This window comes from Athene noctua, chromosome 18 (assembly GCF_965140245.1).
Source record: "Athene noctua chromosome 18, bAthNoc1.hap1.1, whole genome shotgun sequence".
Taxonomy (NCBI): domain Eukaryota; kingdom Metazoa; phylum Chordata; class Aves; order Strigiformes; family Strigidae; genus Athene; species Athene noctua.
Window position 1 is genome coordinate 3,397,098 of NC_134054.1, and position 23,300 is coordinate 3,420,397.

The window sequence follows — 23,300 nt, forward strand, 5'->3', positions numbered from 1 at the left end:
TGAAGAGGCTGGCTTAGCAGGGTCTTGGGTTTTCATTTCTGTGCTATGCTAACTGCACTAGGGTATCTCCCCTCCATGTATGCCTCTCTCATCTGGAATTCTGAAAGGGTGGGTTAGATCAGCTGATGGGAGTCAAGACCTGCTTTGAGCAAACAGGAGAAAATATGGCACAAATATGGCTGTGTTGTGACTGTTTGCAGGCAGTATCTGCATTTTAAATGGAAAAGACATTGTCCAATGTTCATAGGATAATTAATGGCTTGGACTGTGACAAGAGTATTGGGTTGGCAGGTAACTTGCTGAGCATACAATCTAGCCACGATTATTGACCAAAACCCAGACCTGTGAACAGCTCTCCAGAGCATTTCCAGCCAGTGGGGTAAGTTAATAACATCACACAAATGTGAATATTCATCCCAGGTGTTACAATGTCAGCGTAACTGCAGCATCTTGATTATATCAATAAAGAGAGTGGTTTGGTCCTGCCAGCTGCGCACCCTCCCGAAGGAGGAGGAAGGAGGGAAGGCTCCAAGGACTGTCATTCTCTACAGGGAAATGTTATTAGTGCAAGACACGACTTTGGTACAACACATGAACTCATCCAATAAAAAGAGGTTCCAAACCCAGGAACAGTGAAAGGAAAACAAACAAATATGTCTGCACAGGGTCCATCCATTTGTTCATCTGTTTGTCTGTAGATGTTGCAGCACCGAAGGAACTTCTCCCACCTGACATGTTCTAGCCATTGCAATGTCTTTCCGAGAACACCATGAGCTTTGCCAGTTTCCCAGGTCTAGAGAGACATGAAAGGTCTCGGACTAGTAGCAAGTATCTGCTCAGCACATCAGGATTTGTTTCAGGAGTAGAACAAATTTCACAACAAAGCTGAAAGGCTTTGGAAGTGTCCCCCTGCTTTCCTGAAATCCATGGACAATTAAATTAACTGAAAATAAGGGAAATGGCAACATTTCTACTGGTTTGGTACGTTCTGGATGGTATGATATTTTAGTTGATACTCTCATTTTAATGGAGACTTGGGGATCTGCAGAAGCAGAATTCAGTTCTTATTTCTCCAAGCAGAACATCTGGTTTGGTCACCCTGGGAGCCCTTCCAGCTCAGGATTTAAAGTGGGATTCTAAAGATAAGAGTCTATATCAAGAAAAATTCAGAAAAGCTCCATACCCAGATAATTTTTGACACTGAAAAGAACAGCCGCAGTAGCCAAGAGATACCATCTGCATCTGTTCTAGACGGGATTTTACTGTTCTTTCTATTCTAAGAGCTGGTTGAAGGTATGTCACATATTTCACATTTCATCAAATTTTCGAAATTCTAAATTTTGATAGTAAATATTACGCATCTCCTCCTCTCCTCCACTCTCTAGAAGACTGATTATGTTTTTTTCTCCATTCTGATTTACATATTTTTATCTTCAAAATATTGAATCATTTTGTAGAAAAACAATTAGGGAGGAATTTCCAAAACCTGTTTACCCTTTCTCCGCCCTCACTGTTATCCAAGGCTCTGGCCAATTCCTTCTACACCATTAAGTCTGAGAAAGGCAGCACCCTTTCTCCTTTGAATATCAGATTCTCACATTGCAGAAGGTGCCTATATAGATACACTATAACCACCATCTTAAAAGTGCTGAGTCAAGCAGAAAAAAAGGCTCTTTGAAGAGCAGAAGCATCTTTCTTGCTTTGCTGTTCTGCAACGCTGTGCAGATAGGAAAATGCTGGGAAGCAGAATGCTGGTTGCAGAAGGTAACCACTGCCAGTTCTGTGCTCAGTAAGCTTTTACTTGAAAGACCTCGGTGTCCTGCTTTAATTCCTCTCAGCTGAAGAGACTTCTGTAAAATCTCAGCTAGAAAAGCAACTCATTTAACTCTGTCTGCAACTCCTGCTCATTGATTATTTTCAATCAGAAAGCTCAGATGCTCAGCTCTGGTAAACCAGCCTGCTCCTTTTTTGAAGTTAGTGGAGCTACACAACTTTATTCGGCCCAAAGCATCCAGCCCAAAGTGTGCTGCAACTTCCAAAGGCAGATGTTTGTCTCCCTCTTTTTTTCTAGAATTTCGTTCACTAGATACAACTCACAGGAAAACCACCTTTTGCTTTCGAATGGAGGCAAGGGCACCTTATCTACAATTGTGTAAACAGCTGTTAGGTTCATTTCCTGCAGTTATTTTATGTATCAGTAAAATATAGTCAGCTGCAGAGTTTGAATGAAGCATTACACTCAGCTTTGATTGCATTTTCCCTGGTTCCGCAAAGCCTGGCCTGGAAATGAATATATCCATCCCATGGGTGTGAACCACTAAAGGTGTGTGTGCTGTTTGCTAATTCTTTGTTTAGGGCATTCACTGGGCACAAGTGAGATCACCAGCCCAGGCTGAGCTCCCATCCCTGCTGGATGCTGTACCCCTTACAGGAAGAGGCAGTACCTGCCTCTAGTCTGCTCAATACTAGTCAGGATGTCTCCAGTTTGGGGCACTTCACCTCAAAAACAAGGTATGGGGAAACCGTGATAGTTCAAAGCAACAAGTAAATGTGATTAAGGGCAGTCCTAAAATAGAGAAAGGCCAAATCACCCATATCTTCTGCCCATGGAGGAGAAAACCCCTAGCCTTAAATTTCAGCAAAGGTCAAGGTTAGAGTGTCAGGATAAGCAAGAAGAGCAGCAGAGTTCAGGCTAGATGTGTGAAGAGGGCTGAAAGTGTCCATCACTGATGGTCACTCACTTCAGCAGCAATGTAACACACCACCTCATTTTTGAAGACCCACAACTGCCATGTCTCAGCCTGGCTTTCTTGCACGGACCATCCTGCTGTGGTGAGTGCTCTTACCAAGTCTCATAGTCGAAACAGATCAGTGTCATAGGGTTGGTAGAGAGTTTTTCCTTGTTCTAAAGAGCATTTGCATTGAAGGGCACCTAATAGATACTTCAGGAGAAGGAGAGGTACCACCATTCACTCCACTTGCCACTTTACACCTGGTCAGCAGTGCCAGGAATGAAATCCATCTATCCAAGAGAACAGGATTAATTTGTTAATGAATGACAAGGAAAAGGCAAAGGGGTGCTGGAGGAGGCAACATGCAGAAGTGGTCATTAAGGAAAGAGCTGTTTCATTGATGGATGAGATAAATGTAGGGATAGATGGATACTGTTAGGAATCAAATGGTAAAGTATATCTCAGAGACACAAGGTGCCTCCTAAAGAATCACTGTGAAATATTTGTTGGATTTTCAAAGTCACCTAAGGGTAATTTCTTTAGAGTTTTTAATATAATGTATTAGTTTGTTTGAAAAAAAGAAACCAGTCCATTTTAAACAACCAAGAGAAGACAAACAGTCAGTGTAATTGAAAAACTTTGAGTGCTACACATCCATTTTGAAGAGGAGAATTATTTTTTTCAGAGCTCAAAACAATGAAGCACCCAGCCTCTATTGTACTTCAGGGGAATGTCAGCACCTAATTCCCTTTAGTTAAAATTGAAACAATGAATTTCATGCCAGGCTAGTTCTCTGTACAGAAGATCATGTAAAAAGGTTTCCAGAGGATGTTTAGAGGCATAACACAGGGCTATAATATGAAATACATGGCAATTTAACATACTAGTACAGTTGTATTATACAGCCGTTATCGACAGCATGACTGACACAATGTCCAATTACGAAGGGGGAAATGACATCTCTTGAAGCTTAACAGCTACACCGTTAAATATGGTCAGTCTGTGCCTTTGGAAAGTTATTAAGATGGCAGAAATTAGTGTTAAAATAATTGATTGGCATTTCCTTAAGATGCAATAATATTCCTGTAAATCTCCTTTAGATAAGAGGAACATACCTGAGACATTAAAGGACTTTTGGTATATGTGTAGTGAGGGTGACTCTCAATGAATAATAAATGGCTCTAGGTGACTTCTTGTTATGGCTCTGATACTGCACGATATTAACTTTTAAAGCATGCCTTCAGAACTCAGAAACTTTATGGACTCCCATGCTTTATGATCTTGTAACCTCAAGTCCTTCATCCTGGAGATGGCAGCTTTTTCGTTCCATCTCATGACTACCAGGTAGCTGCTGGCACCGCTTCCCTCTCCGCACCTTCCTCTCCAGATCGGCTTCCCTAATGAATGCTAGTTTTACTGGGCTGAAATTGAACCACTTCAGACCATATTTCCTCAGACATAAAAAGTTATCTAGGGCTTTACCGTTCCTAAGTGATGTATGCACATTAGGGAATTAATTAATCTTGCTGAGTAGCATATTAATTTCTTTTAATTTCCTATCCCTACTTGAAAGGTAGCATTTCCCTGAAACTAGTGTGGTGGTATAGGAAAGGATTTGCGAATTTAGACTGTCAAAGTCAGCTTGGGAGTTTGGCTCTGAGTTATGCAGCAAAATACACGTGTGAGTATGCATGTGCAAACACACAGACAGACAAGCTTGCCTTCACAAGACAGACCTGCACCGTTTCTGTCAACAAAACAATCATTCTGGTCCAAAAGGGCCTTTTAAAGTAACTAAGTGTCCTAGGACCTTACCTCCTATTTTCAAAGATGCTTAAAGCCATATGCAAAAGAGGATTGAGGTGCCTCAGAGGAATTTCCACGCCTAAGTCCAATGTGGCACTCCAGCCTCTCTGCTTAGTCCCTGCTGCTGGGTCCACAAACTGCTTATTGCACTTGGTAGAACCAAGGCTCTGTTTCTTGGTGTGCACAGAGGTACTTTAGTTGTCTCTGAAGACCAGCCCTGCTGTGAAGCAAGAAGCAAGGCTCTCCTCCAGCCAGGTCCTTCCAAAAATTCAGTCCAACAGGCTAACTGAGGGCACATCCACCCATGGCTGGACATGCCTACCTGTGCCTCCATTTTTCCTTCTAAAGCTCATTCTCCTGGAGGAACTCCAAACTACCAGGCTGGATGGCTTCTGAAGCTGTGTCTTGTGGACATTCCTGGGAGGTGGGGAAGGACAACCCAGCCCTTGAACCCTAAAGGTGATGATCAAGCTGGATGGTCCCCTCTGGACTGGGGAAACAGTAAGACCTGTATCACATTTCTAATAAAGTGACAGCTACCATCCAGCTGGATTTAACAGTTCACTCATCATAAATCCCAGCCTCCAATGTGCACTCAGAATTCAAGAACATGCTCAGAGCTGTTTTCATCCTAAAAGGACCCATTTCTGAGCAGTTATAGAGCTATGGTACAGCCTTACCTCTCCCTGAATCTTCACCTAATGCAGAGGCTTTTATACCAGTCTCACACCTTTGTGCATAAGACAGGGACATGCATCCAAATAAAATTATGCCACAGGATCACATCAGTGTAATTGTATGTACTTCTAGAAATAGGCTGGGAAAAGGCCACGACACAGACTACAGGCAGGCTGGGAGCCACTGCCCCACCTAAGGTCCAGGTGCCACCAACCAGACACTGCTGCCCCTGTGAACTCGTGTGCTTTTCCTTAGCACTGATGTGGGGCCACCAAAATCAGGACCTGTGTCATGCACAATCTTCACAGCACCCTGTCTCCTCACAGGGTGACGGCAGATGTATCCCAAACTGATCATCACCTAGTGCTTTAATTTCCTTCTGGTGTGGTCTGACAGGTCTTCACGGGCAAGACATGATCATGGGACAGGTCATCCACCTCATCACCACCCTCTTCCAGGATGTTGCTCGCCGAGGATGGCAGTAATCATTCTCTGCAGGTGAGTGTCAGCCACAGACATTTTGATTTTAGACATGATTTTTTCATGAAATGTTCTACCTTGATGCTGTTCTGTCCCTTTCTCCCCAAGACCTAATTATGCCTCTTCGTCATTCTCATTTGTACTGTGCTGGAAGTGGTGATAGGGCTGACATTCCTTCACCGAGCTTCTCAGGAACTTCTTTTTTTTTCTGTCCTTTTCTTCTTCTTTTTTTTTTTTTTTTTTTTAAGATCCTCAGCAGTTCCAATCAGCTGTCCATGTTTAAAGGTTGTCAGACACATTTAAGTTATCAAGAACATTCCCTTCTCTGAGCAGGCTGGAAGAGGGCAATGCTCCCTCTCATCTTTGCTGTGATGCTTTTTAATTGTCCTCAGCTTAAAAACGCTGCAAAAAAAGATGAAGAAAACAAAAAAACCCCACCAAACGAAAGTGTAGCTATTTTATTAAATAAGTGCCACAAATTCAGAGCTTTCTTGCTGGGTTTGATTTGGAGTTGATGGCATTCTTGTAAGGGTGGACAAGACTCCTCTCCTCTACAGCACTGTTACGGCCTGAGACAGGATTTGCAGGAGTTGCAAATGCAACTGGAGTTAGTGAAATGGTGTACTTGTCCTATAGAAAGTAAGAGGTTATATTTTTATTTCAGTTTTTTTGGCAAAAGAAGTGGTTCGGGGCATACAACATGTTCCATTTTATTTAGGACATGTGGGTGCATGAGCGGGGTCTTGTTTAACTGGACTTAAGTACGTCTGGAAATCAGATTCCATTTTGAACTGAAAAAATGCGTCATGTCCCACTGAAAACACATCCCTGAAAAGCACTGTATTGCTTGAGAGCACAGAAAACATGTGCAGGGGTAAGGAAAGGGATCTTTAACCCATATATTCTCATGAAGATCCTTCAACATGCATTTGCAAAACAACTTAGTTGAGCAGAATTTGCTTTTTATGGGAAGGGTATAAAAAAATCTATTGCCTTGGAAATATCATCTAAGTTTGCTGTTAACCTTCCTGCTCCCATGGAAGAACACGAAAGGGTGCTGCTGAACCTCAGATCCCAGTGCTGCGGCACGGCACTGTGGAGACTGACCACATTTTCACACTGTTTCTCCAAGTCAGGCAAGTCCGCGGTGGTACCAGACACAAACCACCTCTGTAAGTGCCTTGCTCCAGAGGTGTTGGCTTTGCAGTTACTGTGAAATTGAGGGAGAAACTATTTTTTTCACTATTTTCCCCCCATTTTCCCCACCACAATTTCCTTTTCTGACATAGAAGAACTTCCTCCCAAAATAGAGTAAAACTGTATGATAACTGGATGATGTGGGCATTCAGGGAGAGGAGGAAAACTGAGCTAGTGTAAACCTGAACAAATCAGAAGTTTCTTCATAATACTTCTTCTAATTGCATTTTCCCTTTTCCAGACAGTTTTGTTAGTGGATGGTAGAGACACGTGTGTGCATGACAACATAAAAGCAACATCTTCCCAACCAAAAGTGTGCATACGCACACACATACACAACTCTGGGCTTACATACGATGCGGAGTGGGGGGGGGAACACATTTCAAACCCAAACATTTTTTTTTTTTTGCATCGAGCTGTCTGGGTTGTCAGTTAGGGAAATTAGCCCATCTATCATGTTTCTAATTTCCCATCACTTTCCCTGAAACCTGTGGGCTTTTAAAGAAACTTCGTCGTTTTACCCTCATTATTGTATTTCTTTTTTACTTCCTGCAGTTCTTAGGTAGGAAAGCCCCAGAGGATTTAAGTGCCTCAAAGAGAAGCTTTGGAGCTCTTCTGTTTCTTGCATGAATTTACCCAGAAGTAACAGGGAACATGCCTAGGCTACCATGCTGGGGAAATAGGCAGGGAGGGCCAAGCTCGTGTGTTTGGGGAGGGGAAGGGGTGAGGGTCTATGCCCAGCCTGGTGTTGATGCCTGCACAGTGTTAGAGGTGTGTGGGAATGTGTTACAGGGTGTTTGTGCAACACCCTGGGTACATGTTTGCTGTGTCTGGGGTATTTGATAGTCTCAGCTCCTATACACATGTTTGTTTGTGTCTCTTGGTGCTCACGAGGGGCTGTATTTGTGTTGGGTTGTACGTGTGCCCTTGGGTGGATCTGAACTGTCCCCATTCACACAACAGATCCTCATCCAAACCACCTGCAGGTACACCGGCCCTAACTTTTTGTGTTTGTCTTGCAGGCCTTCAGCTTCCTTCTTTATTTGATGACGTGGCTCCCCAGCAAATCCTTTAAGTTTCTACATCTATGAAAATGGCAGAATAGAAAAGAAATCTGGAACAGCTGGGGATGCCTTGGGGACGGCACTTCCTGGCCCCAAAGATTACTGCGCTATCGCATTGCACTTAATTGTTCCAGTGTTTAGCAAATTGCATTAATTAAAGTGGCACATCTGGCCTTTTTATCAGAGGCTGTGCAGTTCTGGTTTTGATCCTACAGTGACAGACTCTGCCAGTATCAGCACCCCCGGCTAAACGCTCATTACACCAGGGGAAAGCTTCCTTTATTCTGTGGAAAGCCAAAAACTGGCTCCGATGGAAGCACAGAAGCCTCATTGAGGAGCCTCCAGTAAGACCTCAAAGGAAAACCCAGTCATTAGTAAAGTTCAATCACCACAGCTCCGTTGATAGCAACAGCTACCCTACACAGAAACTCTGGGCTTTCCCTCTTCCCAATTAAATGAGCTTCCATTCATGTTGTAGGTTTGTGCCCGAGAAGTGACTGAATCAAGTGCTCAGCCAAAGCTGAAGCTCTGCTCACCTGGGGACTCACCTGCCTTTTTCCTTTTCCCATGTGAGCACCCCGCAGCCTGTACTGCAGCCCCCTCCTTGTACAGAGTAGCTCACAAGCAAATACATTGCTTGATTTTAGCTAATATTCCCAGCTTCCTAGAGTCAGAGAAGGGAGCTGAAACTCTCCAGAAAGGATTAATGCACTCTACAGTAGAGATCTTTTTCAGCTCTGAAACTACCCACAGGTTTTAGGGGGAAAAAACCCACAAAATTTCAGCATGGGGCCTTGGTCCCTGCACTCCCAAATCACTGCACATTCATTCCATTGTTTCATCCCAGGTATTTTTAAGAATGCATCACCTTAGTAGCACAGGTAAAGGATACTTTGCCCCCTATATCAGGAGCTATTCTCAAAATAATGGGCCATGAATGCAGCCAAATTACCTAATGGAGCCAATTATTTTAACAGGTACTGATATTTAGGCAGTTTTTCTATAACCAGAAACTTCATCTGCTTTTTACTTTATCAGCATTTATATCAGCATGGTGTTAAAGACCTCATCAGTTAAAGAAAGGTTGAATTTAGCAGAAGGACGGAGAGATAGAGACAAATTAAATAGCAGGATTCAGCTCAGCATACAATGTCGAAACTGACTTGTGTTTGACTTTTAGACAAATACGGGACTTAAGGTGGGGACAAGCTTACATACAAACTCACACAGTACAAACAAGCATCTCTGGGTGACAGATTAAAATTTTTAACTGCCTAGTTAGAGTTCAGAGTATTTAGGGGCCCTTCAGAAGACAGCTTCTGAAAGTCTGCAATTTGTGTGCTAATAGAGTCAGCCCCTCTCAGAGGTCTGCAGCATGGCCTGATGCTTGGTTTAGCCCCCTGCATTCCCCAGCTCCCCTCTAATAGGAGGGAAATGACCCAAAGTGCTATTTGTGATGGCCTGGAAATTGTGGATAATGACATGGTGCCTAAAACAATTACTCCACCCATCTAATCCCACAGTACCAGGGCAGTTCTTCCTTTGGGATGGCTGCCTGTATGCCCCATGGGGGTTTGGGGGGGGTGGGTAAGGTGAGAGGGGGCTGCCAGCAGCCAAATTGATCTCTGTTTTACCCCACACATTTGGGAGCCAAAGCACTGAGTCATGAACTGTTGGCACTGGCACTCTCGTTTAGGAGTGCATCACCTTAATAGTGCGGGTAAGTGATGCTTTGCACCCCACATCAGAAGCTATTCTTTAAATAATGGGCTGTACACAAAGCCAAAATAACCTACTGGAGCCAGACTGAGCTGTGCCCCTCCTCACTCGCAGTATCTTTGCTGAGATTTCTTCTTTGCAGTTTCTTCTGGAGAAGAGGAGGCTGAGGGGAGACCTCATGGCCCTCTACAACTCCCTGAAAGGAGGGTGCAGAGAGGGGGGATGAGTCTCTTGAACCAAGTAATAAGTGATAAGACAAGAGGGAATGGCCTCAAGCTGCGCCAGGGAAGGTTTACACTAGATATTAGGGAGTATTTCTTTGCAGAAGGGGCTGTTGGGCGTTGGAATGGGCTGCCCAGGGCAGGGGGGGAGTCCCCATCCCTGGAGGGGTTGAAGAGTCGGGTTGACCCAGCGCTGAGGGATCTGGTGGAGTTGGGAACGGTCAGTGCTAGGTTAGTGGTTGGACTAGTTGATCTTCAGGGTCCTTTCCAACCCTGATGATTCTGTGATTCTGAGATGTCAGCCTGAGTCTCGCTCCTCCGCAAAGCCGTGGGTTTGATCCTAACTTGTAGGATCTGAATGATCACTGACATCCCAGCACCCCTGCTGCATCTGTGTGAAGTTAGCTGAGGGGTCCCAAAGTTATGGGTGCAGAAAACTTTCCTTCCTCACTCAACCCTGCATTTAGCATTGCCCTTCAAAGAGCTTGGTCCCAGGTCAGAGCAGATTCAGCCACCAGCCTCAGCAAAGGGCAGCCGGAGAGGCAGCGCTCAGCCTGGCCCCCATCCCCGCCGTGCACAGCTTTGTCTCAGCATCCCAGCTCTCAGCCCACCCTATGACAGGAGCAGTTTATTTTCCAAACACCTGGGGACGGATTCTCAGGTCACACAGAGTGAGGGGAGAGCTAGCCCCCGATTCACGCCGCTGCCAGTAAGCCCTCAGCTAAATAACCGAAAGGCGAGGGAGGAGGGAAGGGCAAACTTAAACACAGGAGCCTAAGAAAGAGTCCACTTGTAAATTCATCCGCAGCCAAGCTCCCATTAGAGGCACAGGCACAGAGATACAGTTGCACAAGGCTGTAGCAGATTTGCAGTTGTATGGGGTAAGTGTTTGCTTCCCTCTCTGTATAATTACTGTTACTGATATCATTACGGTGCTCCACTTGGCACATCCGTTCACTTGGCAGCTCTGGCTGAGGCATTGGGCTTTCCAGTCTTTAGAAAGCTTTGCAACACTTCTTCTCGAGCGCACGCTCTGCAGCTAAACGAGTAATTATCTGGGAGCTTTAATCAACCTTCATTCTAGCTGAATTTGCCACTAAATTTGTAGCAAACTCTGAAGACCCTCTGAAGCATGAATGCACGCTGGCATTTTGTGCAGGGAAGGTCTTCAATTGCCTTGTTGGTCTGAACAGAAACTTTCTGTCTCCTACAACTGCTCTTGCCTTGCAGTATTTAAATGAATGGGTGCTTGGGAGCGCGGCGTAGGAGTCCCAGCAGAGCTGTGTCAGGAAACAGCTCAACATCTGCCCTAGTGTGGGACGTTTTATTTATATTCCCCTTGGCAAAAGAAAAGAATCTGCGATCAGGAGGTGGTAAAAAAAAGGTGTTTCCTAACAAAAACAGCCAAGGAGTTTGACTCTTATCTGTAAAAAATACACAGTTGCAGAATAACTTCCAAACATGCAAGAACTTGCAGGCCCGTGTGGGGATAACCTCCCTTCATGGCATGGCAAGCCATTTTCTGCTTTCATAAACCAGCTGCCGTGCTGGTCAGAAACTTGTAACGCCTGTGAGTGCTGACACAGCACACTGGAGGGCAGTTTGTTACCTGAAGACAGGCTTTGCCGTAAGGACCCTGGGCGCATCCACAGTGAGGGCAGAGAGAGCTCAGAGCCCTGCAGCTGATGTGGTGGCACCTCAGGCAGGTGCTGGTCCAGGAGGAGCAGGTGGGCTGAGGACAGGTCTCCCAGCCTCTGTCATCCATCGATACAACATTATTCCAAAACAGAAGTTGCAGAACTAAAAATTTCTGCCATCTCATTGTGCGCGTAGAGACATTTTCTGATGGAACATCAGGAGCAGGAGGTTTTTTGAGTAGTTCCTTACTGGCTTATGTCCATCATTAATTTCATGTTCTCTCTCATCAGCATGAATTAATTTGCTAGATGGAGCAACACGTGTAGGTGAGCACCTCGTATCACCATACTGCAACCCTCCATGCCCCACACTTCCAGAGAGAAAGGAGGGAGAGGGAGAAACCAAGTCTGTTTTGTCCAGCCCCAAGTCCAAACTATGCATTTCCAAAACAGAATATCTGCTGCACAACTGCCCGATTTCCAAGACATAACTGGGGCCAATGCTCTGTAGATAGATGTACTCGCAGGCTGGATTCAGCAGTTCACATTCAGCTGCCAGCAGAGCACACATCCAGAAGGTTGTATCACCTGATATGACCCTGTAGAACAAGGGTTATAAAATATTGAGTTACTACAACTTTTAACTTAATAATATGTAGCTGATTATAATTTCACTTCAGGAATGACGAAGATTTTGTTTGCAAGCAACAGAATCCACGCGTTCACTTGATCGCTTGTTCCAATGGTTAATTTTCCTCATCCTTAAAAATTTATGCCTTATTTCTTATTTGAATAGCTCTAATTTTAATTAGAAGGCATTGGCTCTTGTTACTAAATTAAACAGTATTAAGTGTCTTGTCTTTGATCTGGTACATACTGCATTGCACTTCCTTTGCTAAACTAAACATAAAGATTTTTAAATCTCTCACAATAAATTATCTGAGGCATTCAATAATTTCTGTATCCACTGTCAATACATAGATCAAAAGACCGCCAATAGAAAGAGCAGCACATGGGGTGACAGAGGCACAGCTAGACCAGTAAATGGAGAGAAGTGGATCCAAAAGTACAAAGAAAGGGAGAAATAGATAAATCAACAAAATCCCACCTCTCCAGGTTGTGTTGAGTCCTTCACATTAGCAAACAGTTTCTCTTACCTGAAAACTGTGAGTTGGTTTACATAATCCATCACCCTGCTGATGAAGCCGTTTGCCTCCTTAATTTCACCTGGAAATCATCTCCACTCACTAGTCACATAGGAAGCAGCCTTCCTTTTCACTCCCCAGATCCCTGGCACCATGACTACTATATTTAGCAGCCACTTCTTCCCATTGCTCCTTCTATATCCAACACATTCAGCTTTGCCTCACAAACTTGCCAACTGGCAGGAGCAAAAGCAACCTTTCTTTTTTTTTGTCCTTAGTCGACTCTGGCCCCCGGCCAGTCAGTGTCTTCATTTATTGTAATGAATTTGTGTCATTAATATGTTGGATATGCACAGCAATTGCAAAGTTGTACATTAGTACAAAAGCTATTGCTCTGGATGCCAGCGTTTTATTGCCACAGCTGATTTACAGGCTGATAAGCAACTTTGCACTTGTCCTTGAGGATGGGAAAAGGACAGGTAGCGTGGCAGAGGCAAGGCAGGCACGGCATTGTGGTGGCTGAGGGAAAGTGTGAGGTTTCCCAGGCCTCGCACAGCTGGGGGTGGACTTGACGATTTCATCTTTTCTCTTTAAAATGTCTTCGCCATAGTGTGAGCACTCAGCGATCCCAGAGAAATGTTGCAGACAAAGCCTGTGTGAAAATCTCAGGCACTTGGAAAGGAGATTAAATGCCATTACAATACTGTAGGTTTGGGAGCTTCTATGTGACTAGCTCATAATAGAGCCATGTCATCACTTTATTGCAAAGATACGATAAAGACAGGCATTATATGGTGTTAACATTTAACAGCCATAACTTAACTTTCAAAAGACTTTACAGGCCAAGTCACAGTGAATTGTTTCTTTCTGTGCATTTAATCCCTGGCTCACATGCTATAGAGCAAGGGTATTTGCAGAAAAGATAGAGTGCTAAGCAGACAGACTGACAGACCTGTCTGTCCGTCAGCTCTGGAGGGTAATCCCTTGAAATGCAGCCTTAAAAAAAGTATTTAAAAGGAAAGCATGAAAGGACCAGCACAGACAACATATTTAACTGTCAAAAAGAAATGCCAAGCCTTCTCCTCTTGGGACTGATCCTGTGCTCAGAGGAGTCAGTCATGAGCCCCTGTATGTGATGCTCCTGGCAGCTTTGATGGGGCAGGATCAAACGTGAAGGGTGAGAGCCACAAATAGACTTGGGCAAGGTCAGAGCATCCGTTCAGATCGACCTTAGTAACCGGCATGCCATGGCTGTGGGCCAGGAGGGATCTGGCCATCCCAGCTCCATACCCCAGCAATCCCCACCAGCACAACACCCTCCAGAGCTCACCCCAGCACAGAGACATGCAGACTGGGAGTCTGAATTTGGAGAGCGAACTGTTGGTCAGACACTTTCCCAGGAAATAGTTTCCCTGCGGTACTCACTGATATGATATGGTATGACCGAAAATGCTGTGTGACAAAATCAGATGCTCCCTTTTATAGGGGTAACATGAGCAACCAGAGTTACAAAAGAGGGATGACTCAGAAGATGACCTCTTTGGAAGGGGTGCTGGATCCTATCAGTTTGGGCCGTGAATCAAAATTTCATTCCTAGGGAGGAAAGAGGAAAATTCCCTGTGGACGGAACAGGGGAGGGAGGACGTTAATGCTGTAACCACCGGGTCCTGCCACTTCTTTTTCCAGAGCAGCTGCTGCAGGGCATGGCCGGGATGAACTATTGATCGGGGGGAGCCCCGTGCTCTCCCATCTGGCCACCTGGAAGGCAGGAGGGATGATCCCCCCATATTTCACAAGCCCTGAGAAAATGGAGTGGGCAGTACAGGGACCTCCAGACTGTCACTCCCCATCTTAATTAGGACTGTCAGCTTGCCTTGCATTTTAGGTAATTAATTATGCTGCTTCATAGCTGCATTTCTAGTTGACACCAATGCCTGCTGATGGGACAAGGTATCGATTTCACCAGCTCCCTGCCCGCCTTTCTGTTTGTTTGTGCTTCCAGTCAAGACTCACACAACAGGAAGTGTTTGCTGAGTGCTCAGGAAAATAATCAACAGCGTTATCTGAGAGCCATATCAAATAGATTTGGGCCAGAAATGGACTCAGCTGCTGAAAACCTATTAGCAGCATCTCGGGTTTCCTGTGTACCAGCGGGTTAGGGGGCAAGCACTTTAACATTGCCCACAGCTTGTGGTTAATTACTGTTTGTAGAGTTACCGTCTACAGTTATGCTTGACAAAATGCCCATAAAGACAAAAATGAAATGCTTGCCGATTTTGGATGGATGCCACCTGGTCCCCCTACCCTTTCTCCCCCACTGGGTGCCAAAAAAACTGCAAAGACTAAACAGAGTTGGTGTGGTGTAGAGCTTTTGTGCTTAGTGTGAGCAGCGGTGCCCTGGAGCAGCCGTGCTAACGGGGGGGCCTCCAACCCCACGGTGCAGCAGAACCGTTCCAAGCTGTGACCCGATAACGTGCCATAACTCAACGTGGCTATTGCACGTGTCCTTGTTTGCTCTCCGGGATAGCTGCTGGCGTTGCCAATGACACAACACACCCGGATCTACCTACTAAAGAAATTCAGAGCATTGCAGCAGGAAACAAGACTTTTCTAGCCCTGAATATTTTCCCCTCTTAAGGGTTACAGTGCAAGATCCTCTTTGGATTGGTCTGTACTGTCAGCAACACACACCAACATAGGGAAGAAGCAGAGGTGTGAGCTAGCAGGGTCTGCGAGGTGTGAGATGGGCTGCGCTGGCAGCTGGGGCCCTTCAGCCTGGGAGGGATGTGATGGGAAGGGGACTATGAGTGCATGAAGTTCAATAGCTGTTTGCTGCCTCCTCGGATTGATAATAAAATCTGTGGGGAACATGACTTGATCCAGTGCTGGGTTCAGAACAAAAGAAAAGACCACAGGGAAGAAAGGTGGGAGGAAAAGCAAGAGGAAGAAATAGCCTGGTGGCAGGTACCTGTTGTCTCTCTGTGTTTGTATTAATTCCCATTTCTTTGGGGACACTGAAGGAGCAGTGAGGTTTTGGGAGGCCCTGAGGGTGGAAAGCGTGATTTTGGTGAAGGTGGTCAGACTAATTTCTCTGTATCCATCCCTGAGACCCTCCTCAGGACTGTGATGTTGTGACCCCAGGATCACAGACATGACTAGGAAAGTCTAAAAAGCTCCAGCAGAGTAATGTGTAAAGAAAATCTGGAAATGGGTGTAAAAGGGGTAGCCAGCCCCAGTATTTGTCCCCCAGCCCACCTCTGCATCCCCAGCTAACGGGGCAGGTAATGGGTTGAGGGCCATGACCTGGGCTGAGCATCCACTGATGACCTCTCCCAAAGGTTGTGACCTGAAGGCTGAGAGCAGCTATTGTGGAGATTTATGCCTTGTTAATAACTGAATTGAGCAATCAGTGTAATGAAATCCATGCTCTACATTAATGAGTGGCCGAGGTAGCAGGGTCCAAGCCTTGCCTTCTCCCTGGGTGGGCGAAAGGGACGATGACTGGCTGAATTCAGTCCCTCCCTCCAGAAAATGGGGCCATGCCCAGGCCAGCCAGGACCCAGTGCCCAGCTGAATTTTGGGTTTGTTCCTGGGCCAGCCACAGGTTGGCGGCTGTGAACAGACAAACATCAGTACAGGAATGGTGAGATGTTCATCCTCCCATGGGTTTGTGTCCCCCAGGTGCTGAGTTTTGCCTTACGGCATGAAGAACCCGAACATTTTTTCTTCTTGAGTACAAGTATCAGATTTAAATCACTGCTAGGTCCAGCCTGGATATTTTGGATTATTTCTCCCCCATAAATTCCTGGCTTCTTTTCATTGAAGATCAGGAATAAAAAGGCATGAAGAGCATGGAGGTATGCCTATACCTTCCCTGGCCCTCCAAACTGTTATTTACATATATATTCAGACAGGTCTTTGCATGAAAAGACCTGCAGGAGAAAGACACCTAAGTAACTCAGATTTTTCCTAGTCACTGTCCCATGCAACAAATTTTGAATTCTGACATTGTGATTCAGATACAGCTAAAATTAGACCATGACTCTATGAGTCACTTGATTTTTGCTTCAGAAGGATGGTGTAACTTAGGCAAAGATGCGATGCTATAGCCTACTACAGCCCAGATACGCAGCTCCAGCAGCTATCTAAAATCAGCTGTGCAGCCCCATTTCTTACTGGAATATGGCCTTACTACAGTAGTATCCCCTTACTATGGATGCCAACTCCATTCCTTGTCCAGCAGGACCCTGGCCTGGACAGTGGAATTTAAAATGTGAGAAGTGCGCATACTTGGAAAAAGTAGAATTTTAAAATTATTTTTTAAATTTATATATTAAAAAAGAGTGTTTATTTTAAATTGTTAGGGAAACTGAAGAATGAAATCAACAAAACTGCAAGGCATTGCTAAGATTCCATCATAAATTATTTAAAAACGTCTTCCATAAGAAATAAAAGCAAGTGTGGCTGTGCTTTAACTTCTGTGGGAAAGCAGGTTTGGGGACAGAGAGGAGCCAGCACTGCTGCTCCCAGGAGCCTCGTCGGCATCCACCCCTGCCCTCGTGGCTGGACCACCTGCCTGCACAGGGCACTGCCAGTCACTTTGTCAGATTGCTTTTATCCAGTTAGCTGTCACGGGGGAAAACTGGAGGAAAACCGTGCTGTGAGCGTTGTGTCTCCAAAGCTCTGCGATGGAGCAGCAGAGGGAAATGCCTGGGTGCAAATTTGTTTGTCGCAGAGTTTTCCCCAACAGAAATAGGAGGTGAAGGATGAGCATTCATATGGTGATGGGCAGCTGCCAGCCTGTCTGTCACAGGGAAATTAAGATCTCCAAACAGGACTGCAGAAACCTATCTGTAAAACATCAGTGGTTAACTCATGCCAGGGGACCCGGCTGAGGTTAATCTGTTGCCATTCAGGATTTATTAAGTGGAAGGCTGGCGTGCGGGAGGTGTGCCTGTGCGCATCCACGGCGCTGGGAAGAGAAGGACGCACTGAAACCTGCACACCCCGCCGCTTGCACACCCCTCGCTGCCGAAACGGGAAACATCCCATCAGTGTTCCAGTATTTATTTCTCTTTAACCTCCCACCCCTGCTAACCGCCCCTGCGCTGAAGGTGCAATTAAGCTGGGTTCCCATGAGAGCTGTGGGAGAGGGAAAGGAGAGGGGCACTGGAAGCAGAAAGCTTCACCCCCTGTGTCATTAGTATAAATTGTGTTTGTGCAAGTTATATTTTACGGCAGGCGTGTCAATTAGTGTGTGAAATTTAATAACCCAATTGAGCTTCCCTCGCTCAAAGCTAAATTGAAATCTGTTGCCTGTCTGGGAGTGGGAAGGGGGCTGTCACGGATGGGAGGCTGAGCTGGTGGGTAGGGTAGGGGCGTTTTTCATGTTGATTAAAAAAAAAGGGAAGGGTTTTGTCATCCTTGGCCAGGCAATAAACACAAGCTTTGCTTGGAGAGAGCAGCTGATTTGATTTTTTAAATTGTTTTTTTAAAGGTGGTGACTTTTTTGTAAAAGAATGCTTGGGAGGGAGAAAGAGAATATTATTTATTTGATTACATCTGGTTATGTTTCTAGTGGGGGGTAAATTTTACCACTAATGAGTGCAGCACTGAGGGTGGCTGCAGAGCAATCCCAACTCCAAACACCTGGAGCCTGCAGCCTCCCTGTGAGGAGGAGGAGGAGGAGGAGGAGAAGGAGATGGAGGAGGATGCAATGCACCTCACCAGCACCCTGTCCCACGGCAAGACAAATGGTGTGATGGGTGCTTGCCCTAATCTTACCAGAGCACAAGCAGCAATGCTGAAACAGGTTTTAGGCCAGTAGGACCCATACTAAGAGCACAAAGGGATCAGACTCTGCCTTTAGGAGGGGCTATAAAAGCTCCTAAATAAGGAGCTCAAGCAAATATGTACGTTATTGGTTCATTTAACTTGCTTCAGGCTTTATAATGGAGGGTGGTATCAGCTGGCCCTACCCTGCATGTGCTGTCTCCACTGCTGTGTCAGAAATATATTCAATAAAAACATGAAAATTAGTGCTTTCACCTAATGGCAAGGCTCCAAGAGCTGAAGACTGGAGGCAAACAACAAAATTATGAGACTTGTGAGAACTCATCTCAGACTTTTATCCTCACTCTTCTAATATTTAGAGGTTTTTTTGAAAATGCCGAGTCCCAGAATCACAACGTTGATCCCCTCTCGCCACCAAGGGATGAACCAAGTCAGAGCTCTCTGTTTTCCATCCCTGAAGACTGGAAGGAGAAGGTCAAAAACATGAGACAAATGTAGAGTCTTAGAAACCAGGCAACAAATAACAATAATTCAGTGTGAGTTACATTAAAGGTAGTAAATCTTCCAAGTCTGTAGTTAATCACTTGCTGCTTCTGAGTCTTGTGTGCCTGTTGGGGTTATCCATACCAATGTGGGAATGGCAAGGCCCTTCATGTCAAATATATAATTTCCACACACAGCCAAATCCCATTGTTCTAAGTTACAGTTTACCCAAATATTCTTTTTTTCTGAGGTTGGGTGGTACATGCTGCTTCCTGCCCTCGCAAGACCTTGGAGGTGCTTGGCAGAAAGCCTTTAAATAAATGTGGATAGGAATACAATTCCTGAAGGACTGCTACAGCCACCATCAGTCAAACTTGGTCTTAGTCTGCTGGAAACAGGGAAATGGTGCAGCCACGCTTTAGTCACAACAGGTAAATGCCTGGCGCAGGCTGCGAGGCACTTTGTGCAAAGCAGAGCATCTCTAAGAGGAGATGCAAGAGCCTGGGGGGACGAAGGGTGAGAGAGGGCAGAGGGACAGGCAGCAGCCCCTGGCGTTGGATCTCATGGAATCAGGTGAGCACTACCTGGGCGCTGCTAGTTTTCTGGGGAGAATTCCCAAATCTGATCAGTCTCAGCTGTATTTAAGGCAGGACAAGGCATACGGAAGCTACTGGGTTATTCACAAAGCACAAAGATTGTGTCCAAGCCACGTGTTTGATAAATCACATTGTAGTTTCTCAGAGCCCCTTTGTTATCAGCCTGGGATGCAAAGGAGCACCACATATCAGGTCATGAAGATGCAAACCTCCCAAATATACTCAGGAGTGATAACAAAGCCCTGGCAGGACAGCTTGTTCACTCCTCCCCTCCAGCAAGCATGTTGCTGGTGGTCATACCTCTAGCAAACCATAAATCTTGGTGGCCACGTGTGTCGCAGAGGTTTTCTGAGCTTCCCGCTGGAAGCACCACGTGAACAGGCAACCCATCTCCAGGACAGCAAACCTGCGAGCATCCTGGCCATCATGCAGGAAAAGCTGCAGGAGGACAAGTTGCAGCGAGTTCATGGGGAACAGGGAACTTGGCCACCAGTTTGCAACACAGTATTTGGGGCTGTAGATCTTTCGGGTGCCCAGCACTGAGCTTGAAGTGTGGGAGACTCGTGACTCCTGATGATGCCCATGAGCAATGAGAAAAATGGAAGGGCAAATCCAGAGATGATGTCAAACCACAAACTGATTCCTTCCAAACCAGACTGCGAGAGGTGTCCTCCCTCATCTCAGCCCCCCCATTTTGTGACCAGAGATATTTGGCCACAGTTTTGGCTGCTGAAGGATGATAGAAAACTTCAGCATTGGGGTGTCAAGTTTGGAAATGCATCAAGATCTGAACTAGTCACAGTGTCTTCATGAGCCTAAGGGGTTTGAAGAGGAATCTTTTTCAATGATTAGAACTGCCTGGATATGAGGTAACAGACCATTTTTCTGATCCACTGTTACATGGAGCTGTAAACTCACTCCCACGCCTTCCTTCTGCTCCTTCTCAGGAAGCAGTGCCTAGCAAGGGACTTCCTCTGAGAAGGCTACCTGAGTGAGACACTGCCATCCTTCCCGGAGCATTTACTCCATCACACAACTGTAAGACTTTGAGTCATGAAGGAGATTGTCCAGATTTAGCAATTCTATGCCATGTTCACACCACACAGTCTAACACCCAAGTTGAGGATGGTGATGGCCAAGTCACACCCACTGGTACCAGAGCTGCCAGTTTCCAGTACATCAAATGGAAAAAAAGAAGATGGCAGTTTGGTCCACTTGTTGTTGAGGATTGTTTTAGATGCTCCCTGTTTACATAGGGAGAGAGAGACTGGATCTTCTGGGCAAGAAACTGTCTGAATCATACACTGCTGTCCTGACCAGGGGGCTATGACAGGTCCTAACAGGAGTTTAGGCTTATAGAGATGATTCATGCATCATTTTGTTGATCTCAGTCTCTTTATCCAGCTCTGAAATAGCAAATCTACAGTCCTGATGCTAAAGATAGCAACTTCATTTTGTATAGCTCACTGCTCTCCCCTGTTCTTCCCCCACCACATTGCTCCTGCCCAGCTGTAATGTGTGGGTTGCTGCATTTCTCCTCTCCGTATCCCAGAGGACAACATCTAGCTGTGAAATGGTCCCTCTCCAGTCCCATGCCCAGACTGTTTTTCTGAGATCTCTTTCCTCCTCATTGGCAGATACTCTCCAGCCAGGCTCCACTTCAAACCTCTCCTGGGTTGCTGGTCTCAAAGCTCTCTAAAGAGACCCATTATCCAGGCGACAGATGTCTAGGACTGCTTGGCATTCCTGGAGGAAAGCAACACAAAGGATAGTTTTGTGGTAGCATCTTTTAACCAAGCCCCGCTGAAAATATAGGCAGTGAACTGGAAGCAGAAAAGAAATACTTTTGAAAATGCTTTCATAGACACTGCACATGTGGTGATATGTTTGTAAATCAGGTCATGATATTTCCTGAAATATATGTGTAATATTCTGGACGTTTAAGGAAATAAAGATATAATTAGCTCCAGCTTTTTAATGCTTTGGAAAACAGCATCACCTTGGTTTGAAGGGAACTCTTAAATAAGATTGAGTTACCATGCTGAGCAACCCACTGCAAAGATAGAATCTAAGGAGGGAATCTGATCCTGCCAGGATTTCCTCTGTAGTGTGTTTGCATTGTATCAACATCTTATCTGGAGCACATATCTACATTTCTCTGTGTCCCATTCCGACCGGAAAAAAAGCAAGCTGAGTAGCTTCATTGAATGCTAAAACAGAAGAAATTTGCTACAGGAAGGAAATTTTAAGGTTATAATCTGCATGGTCCAGTGTGCATTTTTAAAGCATCTGAAATGTTAGAGGTCTCCCATGTCCTCCAAAAACCTTCAGAAGTAAGATAAAATGCTGCATAGCAAAAGCCTTCAGGAAGGTTTGCAATGGGAAAAAAATATTAAACGTAAGATTTGGGACGCCAATGACCTGTACACATTTTTTCAGTGAACAGCAAAATGCCGTGAGAGAATTCAGGCCCCTTCATGAAGTCAATCAATAGCCGTGCCCGAGGTATCCCGAGATACCAAATCCACCCTGGGTCTTCTTAACTACCCAACTACTTATCCCCGGTTCCTTTTCTTTTGACCAACAAGGCTTGATTTTCAGAGGAAGGCAATGAATTATGCTAACAGGATACTGTCGAGGCTGGTAAGAATTTCTTGGGGATGCAGAAATCTCGTCCATAAAGACATCTCATCCATAACCTGAGGTCGTGTCCCCAGCTGGATGATGAAGGCAGGACTATAAGCAATACAGATATGTTTTAAGACATCCAAAATCAGCAAAAGTGGTAAGTAGCACAGCCATTAGAGCAAATAACTCACTGTATTGTCCTCTTCTCAAACCTGGCCTAAAAATGGCCTTCTGTCCTTCTGGTAAATAACAGTTAAAATTCAACAGCTGAAAAACAGGAGTTTGAAACATATTGAAAGACAATTTTTTTCTGTGTGCACACAGAGGGAAGGTCTTTAAGCCCTTCACTGGAAAACCCTAGGCTTGACCCTACTCCAAGCTACTGAAAGGCAGGTTCTGTTACCTGGTGATCCAAACAGGCATGAGGACCTGGAGGACTTACAGCACTGCTAGCTAGGCAGGTCTCATCTCCATTTAGGAGTCAAAATTATCCTCTTAGAGACTCTTCAGGCGCCTACCTGGAAAAATATCATCTCATGCTCTAGGAACAGAGCAGTTAACTATGCAGAGAAATATGTTGTGAAAAAATACTGCTTTCAAAAGAAACATTAGGTTCTTTTTCAAGACAGAAACCTGAACATTTTTCAGGGACAGAAAAAAAAAAAAAATCTTAATTTTGTAATATTTGAAAATAACCCCCAAGAGTCAAGGAAAATGACAATAAAAATGAGAAATGTGGGAAATGGAAAGAAGTGGGGAAGACTGCATGAGATTCTCAGAGCCTGAGTGCAAGGGAGGGAGAGATCAGCATGCAGCCTTGCAAGAGATGATGCAATTACTTGTTGGAAAATAAGGGGGCTTGTTGAATTTGTAGGGTTTCACCGAGAGTTCTCCAATTTGGAGAAGCACTGAACTTCCCCTGAACTCGCACCCTGAGGCAAAACCGCCTCTCTTGCACCCGCAAAGCACAGGTTCCCGAGAAATGCTGTCTCCTTCTCCCCTTCTCTCCATCCCTCTTAATATCACTGTTCTCAAGATGCCTGATGTGCCACTTATGACAGAAATAACCTGCCTTGGCACTGACACTTGAATTTCACTTAAGGTTCATCACATTATTAATA

General features: G+C 45.1%; 1 long non-coding RNA gene across 1 annotated transcript in view; it reads left to right on the forward strand.

The window, feature by feature from the left end:
• Window positions 1-23,300, forward strand: part of LOC141967710 (uncharacterized) — a 104,123-nt gene that overhangs the window by 77,593 nt on the left and 3,230 nt on the right. Inside the window, exon 2 of the long non-coding RNA XR_012634739.1 lies at window positions 5,613-5,714. This is a non-coding gene — a long non-coding RNA (uncharacterized LOC141967710). The remainder of the gene's footprint in view (window positions 1-5,612; window positions 5,715-23,300) is intronic.